Source organism: Ctenocephalides felis, unplaced genomic scaffold (assembly GCF_003426905.1).
Source record: "Ctenocephalides felis isolate EL2017-DRISC unplaced genomic scaffold, ASM342690v1 CF-g0.4_SCAFFOLD_01604, whole genome shotgun sequence".
Lineage (NCBI taxonomy): Eukaryota > Metazoa > Arthropoda > Insecta > Siphonaptera > Pulicidae > Ctenocephalides > Ctenocephalides felis.
This window is the reverse complement of record NW_020537758.1, coordinates 39,919,698-39,933,548: the sequence shown is the minus strand read 5'-3', so window position 1 is coordinate 39,933,548 and position 13,851 is coordinate 39,919,698. Positions and strand designations below refer to the sequence as shown.

Below are 13,851 nucleotides of genomic sequence, written 5' to 3'. Positions count from 1 at the left end.
CTAAAATAATTTTATGAGGTTCTACTATTATTCTACTGGTTTTCCTTGGCTAGTCAAATAAATGGCAAAAGCAAAAACAGATAAATTTTGTTTGGCTAAATGTTTCTTACAATTTGAACTGATTAATCGTTAAAATGCTGTTAGTTTTAAACTGAAACCTATATTAATATCTTAAAGTATAAAATCTTGTTATGAAGCACCATAATGTTGTAACATGAAATGTACATAAAAATTGACGTTAGAGCACAATTGAGTTATATGTGTGAAATATGTATGAAATTTAGAATGTATATATTCACTGATGTTCATATAATGTTATGTTATCTTTACCATTTTATTTTAAGTTTAAAATATTGGCATCAATCAGACCTGGTTCAATGGAGAGACATATTCCATTAGAAGTAATATTAAGTTTTATCATAAATATTTGATATTAACAAAATTTCCAAACAATATAATTTAAAATTGCAACGCGATTTACACACCGTTTACAAAACCTTTGGAATATAAATCTTTATTAGTTAAATTATTTTATATAAGTAAATTAATTGTTATGTATTATAAGCAAAAAATTACTAAGACTTCATTTCTTATAAGATAAAATAATGAGAAATATACAAAATGTCAAGACACAGTGTCAAAAAATTTTGAGAGCAATGATGTACATATATTTTCAGAGTGTTGTATTTATATATGTTGCCACAATAAATGTTTAATTACTGTAAATTTAGTTTCCATAATTTAATATAATTTGTTTTAAAAACAAAATTTTCGGTATTGATAACATTGAAATTTTAATATATTTTTAGTAAAATTTGCTCTTCAGAACAATTCTTTTCCATCGGGACTTTATTAAATTATATATTATGATTAGAGGAATAAAATTCATAAACACCCACATCCACATTAAAAACAGTACTAAATTATAATTATGATTTATTTGTAAATTTATTTTGTGTTTTGTTTAATATTTGATAGTTTTGGCCTTTTTTAACTATTAGTCTATCACATTACTAAATTTTTTTACATGGTTCTCGACACTGTTTCAAATACCGATTAAATATAAAATAAATTGTTTTTTGTTGACAGTTATAACATCATTCAATTTTTTTATATTTTGCTGATTTTGACAGTTGGCGTCGAAATGACAGTGATTCTTGCAAAATTACCAAGAGTTAAAATTAACATTTTGAAGCTTGTGTAATCAAGAAATATGCACTACCTGAAATATCTAAAAGAAAACCAAGAATTTATAGTCTTGATAATTTGTTCTACATTTTCTCTTAACACCGGTTAGGTCTCATATAAAAGGTTTCAATCAAAAAATGAAAGGTGATAATGTACTTAGCCCTCATAATAAGCGTGATGTCCAAAAATATGACGAAAGTAAGGTTGAAACTCAAAAGGATAAAATTATTGATTACTGTGGAAATTACGTAAGTAAGTAATTTTATATATTTTTTATACAAGCGACATGAAATGAACAAAACATGTACAAAAATACAATAGTTTCTTATCCCAGGCGGAATTTTAGTCGTTTTTGCCAGCGAGCCTCTGGATACAATCAAAGTGCGAATGCAAACTTTTCCAACAATGTACAAAGGCATGGCCGACTGCTTTCGCAAAACCATCAAGAGAGACACCAAGACAGGTCTATTTGCTGGCACCACTCCAGCTATGGTAGCAGGGCTTCTGGATAATACAATATCCATGATTGGTTATGAGACGTTCAGAGTCATATTGTTGACTCTATCTGGGAAAAAATTGACAGAAGAACTAAGTTTATCCCAAAGAGCTGCAGCTGGATGTTTAACTGCTGGCGTTTCGTGTCTTTATTTATGTCCAATGGATTTGCTTAAATGTCAATTGCAGGCATGGCGAGATATAAGAGATATGCATTCTAGAGCTGGTCTTCAAATACAGGTAAGAGGGCGTCCATTAATCACGTCAGCAAGTTTTTAAGGATTTTTGGACCTCCCTCCCTCTTGGTGATACATGGTGATATTCAAAATTACCCCTCCTCCCCCACCAAACACCACGTGTATTTTTAGTTACGTGATAAAACTGTAAAATTGTTTAATTCTTTTCGAAAATGTTTGAATTTTTTTTAAAAAAATTGTCAAAAAATAAATACACGTGATATCTTACTATAACCCTCCCTCCCCTACTTGATATTTTGTGAAAATTTGTCTAATTTGTCTCTCGTGATTAATGGACGCCCCATAAACAAGTTTTTATAATTGTTTGCAGAAATTATGATCTTGAATGTTTCAAAAATGTCTATGATAAAATATTTTTGGACTATCCTCATGGCGAAGTTTTGATTTGCTTTCCAGCCAACGTATTTTCCTTTATAACTTCTGTCTATTGATTGATTTTATTTTCATGCAGGATATAAAACCATGGAAGTTAATGAACTTAATAGTAAAACAGCATTCATATAGAGGCCTTTACTGCGGTTGGAACATTACCATGGCTCGAGAAGTACCTGGAAGTCTAATCTTCTTTGCTGGATTAGATGGTTTTAAAAAATTATTAGCCAGCCCAGACGAAAATCCAGAAGAATTGAATATTCTGAAAAATATGGTAGCTGTCTCTGTTGCCGGGTGCCTCTTGTGGTTGGTAATTTATCCTATAGATGTAATTAAATCTCGGGTTCAAGTTATGACTAGCAAAAAGACTGTCAATGATGTTATTTTTGATATGGCAAAAAGAGAAGGTACGAGTTTCAATCTTATTTTAAAATATTTTTTTTAGTTTCTAATTATAAATATATTGCAGGTTTTTGGACATTTTATAATGGATTGAAACCGACATTAGTGAAAACTATAGTTGTAACAGTGGTACTTTTAGCAACTCATGAATCTACAAGACAATTTTTATATTATATGTTTCCTTGAATTTTTGTACTTTTATATTTAATTGAATAAAAGCTTCAGTCTGGCATATGTATTCGAACTTGATATTTTGAATGTATGATTAACATATAATGACGAATTAAAAAAATTAAATATATTAGGAAGAATAATAATAATTTTTCACATTTATCACATCTATTTAAGTTGAATTTATAGCTAAACATTAGTTCATGAATATTAATATGACAAATTGAGATAGAAACGTTCCGCAAAAAATTCTTATACTGAGCAGTGAAATATAAATATTTTAGATCTAATAAATATAGAATAATTTTTTAAATTTATTGCATTGAATGTATAATCAACGTATAAAAACTTTGTTTACCTTTTTTATTTCTTAATTAAAATAAAAAATCATTGACGTAATTCTGTATCATAATGAACTTATATGGTTCTTAATTATTTCCGCATACATGATCAATAACAAATTCAGCTCATGTTTTGCATCAGCTTTTAATCCTTTATTATTTTATTGCCGATAAAAAAGCAAAATCATTTTTATTATATTTTTGTAAATACCGTGATTTGTAAATTATTCTCGTACAGAAAACAATTTTGTGATTGACTCACTATCTGCTATTGGAAAGTCATATGAATCGTTTTTTTAGATATTCAAGACTTTTTAGATGATCAACAACAAACGGAAGCTCTATCTAAATATTGATTTAATTGCCTATTATGATTCGTACTCGACTTTGTATTTTGCAAATATATCAATAATTAGTATTGATACTATAATGTTAGATTCTGAAAATATTCGACTCATAAACATAGCAGAATGAGGAAGAAATCTTATAATATACTCTTTTACACATCCTGCTGTTTTGTATGTAGAATTGTTGACGATTCAATTAGATCGAACCAGGGCTGCAGGTAAATATCAAAAATAAACTTTCAAAATTTATAAATATTTTTTCATCCAATCTTAACCCGTACCATCGTTTTAATGATTAGTTTAATTAAATTTTATTTTTATTATTATTTGATTTGTTACCGTTATTTATAATTTCTTAAATCACTTCGGAGTATTAATTAATACTTGCAATATTATGAATACTACTTTGTGCAGCTTATAATTGATACAAAAATACTCATCACGCAAATTTTAAACTTTATCACTTGAAGCATTTGATGTCATTCAAAACATTATCCACATTGAAATATAAATTGTCAATTTACAATTTTCAATATAATAATATTTGCGTTGTCATACAATTGAGCTCTCATAATTCATCTATTTGAATTGCCCTTGAAATTATTGAATTTTTTTTATTAGAACTTATGACAAGATAGTTCACCATATTCATAACATTATATAATATAATAAATATGATATTTTTTTATATTATCGTTGGTATTTATGTTTTGACCAAAGAAATAATTTGGAATATATCCGACTTTATTTCACCTTGACCTATATATGTGGCAGAAAGCAGTATATATAAGCAGTGTGTATAGATTTGTGGAATCTATTATCAGCATTATTTGATATTACATAATTTAAATATGTTATAAATCTCAAAATATTTTTTTTTGATAGATTGATATATGAAAACTATTTCTAAAAGTTCAAACTGAAAATAAAAAACTCAAAAATATAGAAAAAACTCGAAAAATGCATATTATTTTTAGTAATGCATAAAATATGAAAAATTTATATATAATATACATTTAGCTTTTCAATAATTATTCAACTTGTTTTTAAGTTGAAAAATGTTTCTATGTTTGTTATTGATTCCATATCAAATATACGAATTATTGAAGCACTGAGGTATGCTTATAATTAGATATTTAAAATTGGAACATCTTTCCTACCTATAATTTTTATTTTTAAAAGGCCAAATTTTTACTGAAAAGATTCAGAATAACTTGATACGTCGAGAATGCATAAAATTAGTAATTCGCGCAAACATAAACCATAAAGTTAAAATATCTTGAAAGAAGTACATCACCAAAAGGGAAATTATTTAGAATTTATGGTTTTCAATATGTTTTGTCATATAATTTTATATCACCAGTAAATGAACAAACTTTAAAATTATAGATTTATTTTGATAAACGGAAGGAACTAATGCATAAACACCAAGTGTACGTAATCCATATCTATGGTTTATCTTCAGAAACAGTTTCAACTCCATTCTTAAAGATCCATCATTTACAGTTTGGATTTATTACTTAAAATTATTGTTTTAATTGCCATGTTTAACTTAAAAAAATAACCATTGTACTATATTATTCCGATATTTTTTCATATTTATCAAAAATACTTCATTATACTGGTATATAATAACTAAATGAAGTTCATCTCACCATCAGATGAATTCTGTATAATTCTTTAGTAGTAGATACGACTTAGACTATAAGTACCGCTAGTACGTAAAAATACCCAAAAAATCTTTTTTAGTTCATGTAATTCATAAGCCAATTAAATAAAGATTCAGTAAATGCTATAGATTTAGTCAACTTCCAAAGAGAGAAGTTTGTTTTCGTGAAAAAATTCGATTTGCTTTATCTCGATCAGAACTAGTGTTTGTCAGTTTTGCGCGATTGATGTCAAAATTCGATTCATTTTCAATGAATGGATCCATTATTTCAGTTATAGTAGACAAACTCTTTTTTACAAACGCTATTAAAAGTTCTTTTTGCTCTTTCTCTGAATCACTGCTGTCAACATTTTTGTTTTCTTTTTGTTCAGCTAATTCATTCAGCTCATCATTAAAGAGACTGCGCTGCTTCTTGAATTATTTCTTTGACATCTTCCACATGTGCTTTTATTTTTATAATTTTTGTTAATTTACCTCTGAATTTTCGAAAATCCGGCACAAAATCTAATCTAAATATGGAACAAATGCTTTTAGAAAAACTCGGGACACAAGATGGAAATCCGGGACTGTTCCGGCCAAACCGGGACGTATGGTCACCTTAGTTTTACTGGAAATTGCAATCGTTTGAAGTCAAACAGAAGACCAGTCGGAATCATTGGTATATCATCAAATCGCCAGCAATATTTGATTGAACGGTGAGATTCAGTGCGTGTACATCATTATTCTTTGCGGCAAGAATTGCTCGTTGACTTAATCGAGCATAATTCTGATAACTCTCACTAAGGTCATTACTCGAATTTTTAATTACGGTGCGTGAAGTTCCAGCAACTTGCATTGAGACACGATGCCATGCACCACTTCTTAGCTATAAACCTTGCGAAGCCCGAGACCTTTCCGACAAATGTAAAATTGTCAAAATCGGTTCGAGCGTTCTGGAGTTATTTCGTCAGGAAGGAAAATCCGACATATTTTTATATATATGCAGATTACAAATATATGATTTAATATATTTATATATTTATATATCGTATTATAATATAATACGAGCAAAAAAGGTGGCCAACCCTACACAGTGTCATCGTATCGAACGGCATGCGTACATTCAAAATAGAAACAGTAGTGCCGCGCTGCGCGACGAGCAAGCGCGCGTGTTCAATTCAAGATATTTAAAATTTAAATGACTAAACATGATTATTCATTAATAATGAACAAACGGTGAACAGTGAAGACTATAAAGTGTAATTTATAAAATATATTTGAAGTTATTCTTAACCTTGAACGTGACACCATATAAAATAAATATATAAGTGATAAATAGAGTGTAATAAGATTTTTCTCTATGTTTTTACCTAAATAAAAATAAAGATGATGTGTTTTGTTTCATCATTATCAAAAGGTTTCTGTGTCAAATGCGCAAACGTATCAGTGTATTAACGTAGATTCACATTTCAGATTGATGTATTACTCAATCATAAGAATCACATTATTATCCAATTTATTTTAGTTCATAGTGATATCAGTAATGCTTTACTTCCTAACCTAAAGGTAGTGATAATGCACATTACAAATGCAAACACACAGACACACACACACATATATATATATATATATATATATATATATACATATATATTTGACTTTGAGCAATTATATTATGAAAACCAAGCCAATTATATCACAACAAATAACACATAAACAGTAAATCTTCTAGTTAATTCATCATTGTAAAAGTATGTTTTTTTCCTGTTTTTCAAAAATGTCACCTGGTCCTTGTTACCCCATAGTCGTTTTAAAATAGTACAGACAGGGAGCAACCAGGTCCAATATCTTATTTTCAAATTTAAAAGAATTTTACGAAATAACAGCTACATTGCTCAACCAATTCAAAATATGAATTTCATGGCTACATTTTCCATAGAGACGATACTGTATACAACCTATATCTGGTATTTTACACGAAATATTCATCAGTAGAGTTGAAATAATTATTTATTTGATTTATCTCTTGTAAAATTGCTTTTTTTACTTCACTTCGTACTTAACTTACATGCTTATTTACTATTGTTTATTGTTTACACCTTTGCCAGAGTAAAGGCTTAGGTGGTTTTTTTTACCCCACCCACAAGTAAGCTTTTTAACAGGTTATATAAAAAAACTTCTGAATCTATATTAGAAATAATATTACATCTTAGCAAACATTTAAATAACGTATACACAACCAAAAAAAACTAACAACGATAGAAAATACTTTTGTTATGGATTTTTAAACATTGCCGTTTATCTCCCAAAAGCAACGCCGTAAGAATCAAGGTAATGGCTGGTTATACATTTTTTCCCTCTACTTTCAAATATTGCTGTTAAAAAGTTCTTAACTTTACTTGCTCTTGAGATATCGGTGTAGATAGAAGCTCTATCTTATATGTTTATTATATATTTGCAAATTTACATTATGCAAACAACTTCTCTAGACTTCGGATCGGTTTTGAACTTGAATTGTATCTATGAATTAAAAATAACATGAATTAATCTCGTTTGTGAGAATAGTATATTTGCGTATGAGACACGTGCTGTATGAACTCTAAATTAAAATTACCGTCATGTAGATGATGATAACAATAAATTTGATAACATGATATTTTTGAAATATATATATCTGTAACTACTAGTACCACGTTTGCTTTAGTACAGATTACATTGGAGTATTGCTGACACTGACTGTTATTTATCGTGTTAATAAAATATAATTACATATTTATATGCAATGTAATATAGCTACAATACATATTTACTAATAATTTTTACTTCTAACTTTTTGTGACTTTCTGTTGAAAAGTGTTAAATTTTTGGACTACATTGACCATTTCTATGATTTTACAGATATTTTTAGTGACGAGCCGTTCAAATCTATTTGACTAAAATTGTATGTGGATTTTGAAGTCCATACTTGGAAATAAAGTCTGTTAAAAAAACCAAATGCAACAATGCCTCTATTTATCTAACATGTCTCTATTTGTTTTTTAATTTTTACATCTAATTGAACTGAAAACAGTACAAGATAATTTTCAAATGGTAAAATGTATGATGACTTCCTGAGACATGCAATATGATATCCTCATTTAATTTATCAGTACTATAATCCTGCTGAATTATTTATTTTTTGTAGTTTTTTTATTTTATTAAACGTTAAATTAAATTTTTAATCTTGAATTCATACTAGAAATATAAATTTGAAAGAGAGACATTAGAGAGAGTCATTAAGAGAACCATTAGAGAGTCATTAAGTTTTCTTCACTTTTTATGTGTAATCAACCAATTTAATTTATAAACCTTCCGTAATAATTAAAATCATTTTAAGTAAATAAATGTATCAAAAAAATCTAATATGCCATAATAATTTTTAAACCATTTATACAAGACTTGTCATTTTAATTTTAATTTTAGATTTGAATAATAAGTTAAAAAAATCATGTATTATATTTACATGAATACAAAACACGTTTTTGCTGTTGTCATATAATATAAAGCATTATTCATCTAATTAAGACAATAATCTTATTGCAAACATGATTTAATCAGTGATGCTTTGCAAACACAAATATCATAATTCGTATGTGATTTATTTCAAGTGATAAGATATAATTAAACAATGAACACAACTACTAGTTGAATTTTGATAAACGATGAACAGTGATTAATTATTTGTAAAAAAATTAAAAGGCGAAGTGGGTTTATATGTAAACGATGGCAAATTTTCCTGAAGGATTTATTGCTCCAGACGGAGGCTGGGGATGGATAGTGGTGATAGCATTTGCTGTAGCCAATGTGAGTAGAGAAAAAATATGTATAAATAATTTCAATTATTTGTAACTAACATATTTTTGGTATTGTTACTTAAACATTAAAGATTAATCTATTGTTTTCACGTGTTTGTGTCTATAAAGTATAAAATTGCCTTGGTTGCATTGCATAGAGGTGGCCATAGTGTGAATCACTAAAATAGATTGCAAACATGATCTGGCCAAGAGCCAAACTGGAGATTCAGTAAATTCATTTATATTAATATAGAAAATAATGTATCAAACTATGCAAATATAACTTTAAAATGAACAATTATCAATGATTGATTAATATTTCATAAATCCACATACTACTTTCTTGAACTGGGTCAGTAGATTAAGTTATTAGATAATTTGATCCTCGAAATTTTCTATATTGGGCACGTCTTGTATAATGATTATAATTTATATTTCAAAGTATCTGAAATTATTTGAAAATAATTTGATTTTTTATTTGAAATTCAAATTATTTGAAAATAATTTGAAGTACGTATATCAAAAACACGAAATATGGAATTTATAATTCAAAGTAATTAAAATTATTTGAAGTACATATATTAAAACTACAAAATTCATCAAACGATGGCAAAAAATCTTACGAATGGTATAGGCAACAGTTGAAAAATCAAATAAACTTTAAACTAAATATTGAAACATTTAAAAATTTCTTTTTCCCATATGGTGCAAAAAGAACACATGTAATTGCTGTATTTAAAAACACAAAAATAGTGAATCACGATTTTTTTTATCGAAAATGTAAAGATATGACCAAAATTCCTTGGCCATTATTTTCTACGCATAAGATCTCTCCATTCTCTGAAATAATTACTTCATATCAATTATTTCCTAGAAAATGCTCAAAATAGATTTTCAGCTCTCACTAATGTTATTATTGTTTTATTATCGCAGACATCTAATATTTTTTACTCAAAAAAATAATTAGTCGATAAAAAGATTATACGTTATTAATCTTTTAATGATTATTGCATTAATCGACTTTAAAATAATATTGCACATAGTTTTTAATTTACGTGTTAATTTAATACTAAAGATACCAATTGTACGATTTTATTATGGAAATTATATTTTTATATATTTATAATTGCACCATGCACGTATTTTTCAATTCACGTGTTAATTTCAAACTAAAGATACAAATTGGACGATTTTCTTATAGAAATTATATTTCTATATTTATAATTGCATGTGCAATTAAATGGTTTCACATCCTTAAGTAAACATCACCGAGATATATCCTTCAAAATAGATTTATCTATCTGGGTAATACAGACACTTTAAATTAATTGATACTCAAAGTGTATAAAAGAATCAGTCTGTAAAAATAGCATATCTACTGCAATCCGTATTTAACTTAACTTGAAAATAAAAAAGTATATAACAAAATAAATTAATATATTTGTTTATATATACTAGAAACATGGAAGCAGAAAATCTGAAAGTAAAATATATGAAATAAAAAAGGGGAGGGGGAATAGTAGTAATGAGATGAAGGGTAAGAGAATCATTTATTTGTGGTGGCTCTCACACAATGGACCTGCCTTCGGGCAGACTATCATTTATTATTATTATTATACAAGAAACTAGGCCAATACTATCTGTAACCAAAATTATATACATTGACGTAAAATGCCTCTTGACTAGTCTCTATATAGCTTTAGCAGCAGACGATTTTTTCTTCTATTACAATCTAAATAATTATGAAGAAATTGTATTTTACCTATACTTTTAGTTTTTAGCCCCTTTCCAATATTATTATGAAAAAAAATTTGAAGTCAATGTTATGAAGTTTGAACTTTCATGGTTATTGAGTATTTTATTCATCAATTTGGTCAAGTTTCTGGTAAGTCATCGTCTCCCGTCGATTTTATATTCTTGTCCTTACTGGTTTTCTCGACTTTAATTCTTGGAATGCACATTCATTTGCTTATCTTTTCTTCTCTTTCAATGGCAATGTTGTTAAAACAATATTCCATATTATACAATTTCTCAATGATTGTGTGTACAAATTAGTTTCCGTCGGCGTACATCTTTTGTTCCTACTGTTTGAACAATATGAATTCTTCGCAAGAAATCATCAAATTTTGGAGGAAACAAAAAAGCAATGTTGTACATCTAATATTTTTCTCACGAGCTGATAACTTTTTGGTGATCAATCACTTTTCTCCTATTATGGTTTACCAGTTCTTAGGCTTTCCTGTCTTTGTTTGCTATCCAATCAATTAATTTAGCTATGGTATTTACCTGATTTCTGGTTTTTTATCATATCGTTGCACGCAGGTTGGCCCAGGAGTTTACCTTTGCCTTTTCCATTTTTATGTAGATTTGTAGTTTTATTGCGAATACATTCTGAGATCAGTATTTTTAATCTTTCTACGGCCATCAAATTTATTTATTTAATTATTTAATATGTTTCTATGACAATATCATCCACGTTTCAAAAATAGACTAGATGGTAGATAAAAATAGAATTAACTACTTTATAAATCATTTTCCAAGATTTGTCTCTATTTGATTTTTCCAAAAAATTATGCTATGTATTTGATATATGTTTATCTTTATCAGCAATACAAAATATAAATTAAATTGTTCATAAAATACAAAAAAAAAAACAAATTTTTCATCCAATAAATCTTTACTGAGATTGAGTTAGAGAAATTAAGTTTTTTATACTAAGGACATGGAATAATTCACTAGACTTTTTTTTAATTATTCTGTCATTAACTTTATCTAATAACTTTCTTGTTGCTCTCTTCTGAAACCTAATATTTAAAATTAAAAACTTTGGGCATAACTTATCCCAATTAATGAACTATTATAGCAAAACCATATTATTGAATCATACGACTATATTATGATTAAGTTAAAGATGATAATGATTGAAGTATGCAATTGATAACCTTTTTATCAATTCTCATTATTCACTTACAATTATAGATTTCATAATTATCAGTTAATTACCAGATTATAGATTCAAAATAGATATACGTTAGAACAACAAATATGTGAAAACTTTAAATACCGTAAGATTTAGATTTAAATCAAAGCGGTGTGAATTCTGTTTTATATTTAAATTTTACTTTCATGAAATTATTCGGATGGGTTTTGAATCTTTGAAACGGTGTAGATGTTCTTAAGAAAACGTCGAGGAAAGGTCAAAATGTGGCCGACATACACACACACACATTTTTTTCAATTTTGGTCTAAAACGATTAAGAAAAAAAAATATAAAATTATCAAATCGGATTTTCTGGCGTAATCTTCAATCGTCTAACTTCATCTTTTTCGCAAACCTGAACCTATTTTTTAAAATTCGAAAACCAAACGGATCAAATGCGAATCGCGTTTTTGGTAAAATTAGGTCAGGTCTTTAGTAAATAATTTCATAATTTCTATTCATTTCAGATGATAATAGTTCCACTAATCCGTGGATTTACGTTGATTTACAAAGACACATTTGCTGCCATTGGAATGTCAACGACAAACGTATCTGTGATTTTGAATACAAACACGTCTTTTGGACTTTTATTAGGATTAATAAATGGGCCGCTTTTGAGGAAGTATGGTTTTAGAAAAATGGCCCTAATTGGTGGCGCTCTGTCTACGATTGGCATCATTTCAACAGCGCCAGCGAGGACCTTTGGTCATTTTTTTACTACATACAGTATTATAGCATGTGAGTATACTAATTAAATATATACATACATATATGTAAATTCTTTGAATTCGATGTTGTTATAATATATGAATAAGTTGGGTTTAAAAAATTAATTTATTTCAGCAATTGGGTTCAGCCTTGCACTTGCATCATATTCCTTGGCGTTAAATACATATTTCAAGAAGAGGCGACATAGAGCTGCTGGAATTGCAATGACCATAACGGGTAAATTCTTAAAATCAGTATAATATTTATTTTTCCTTTCATATATAAATGCTTTTTTTGGATAGCTAATATTATTAACTTTCCGTAGGGTAAGTTATAGTAACCGCAAAAAAATCGAAACTGAAAATTTTCATATATCTTTACAATTCAAAGATTTCTGAATATTTTGGCATACCTTAGAAAAATGGACGTATGTGTGTGTGTGCGGATACAAATTTTTGTCGACGATTTCGGAAATATCTATCAACCGATTTGAATAATTCAAAAAACATTCGATTCGTATTGATGGGGAGACGTGCTGATTAGTTTTTGGCAAAGGCAGGTCTAGCCGTTCTGAAGATACGAAGCAAAAAGTGCCAAAAACTCAGTTTTTAAGAGAACGGAGCGTCCGATTTTAATAATTCAAAAAACATTTTACTTGTATTGAAAAGGTAAAAAACTGATTAAATTTTTGGGAAAGCATGTCCAGCGGTTATAGACTCTCAGTATAAAATAAGTTAAAAAAATGACATTTGGCGTTCAAAAATGTTTATTGGTCATATGTATATCAAATTATCAGATATTTTACAGAGATTTGTGTACACATTTTGTGTAATTTTTTTTTGGGTTCCGCACCAAGATTTTTAATTACGGTACAGAAAGTTCTAGCAAATTGCCTTAAAACACGCTGCCATGCACCCCACTAGTTTTTGATTTTATTTTACTGCACTTGAAGTCATCGTTTCTTCAAAGAATAAAAATAATTTGTGCGATGTAATTTTAAAACTTAATCTAATCTTCATAAAAAAATAATCATATAAACTTTTTATCGATTATTTATTTCTATAAATAATTCTTTTGAACAGATAATAACACTAATAAACGGTGAAATC

The 13,851-nt window shown here is 27.9% G+C and overlaps 1 protein-coding gene across 1 annotated transcript in view; it reads left to right on the top strand.

The window, feature by feature from the left end:
* Positions 1-13,851, top strand: part of LOC113373739 — a 70,401-nt gene that overhangs the window by 53,642 nt on the left and 2,908 nt on the right. The gene's annotated exons all lie outside the window — the stretch shown is intronic.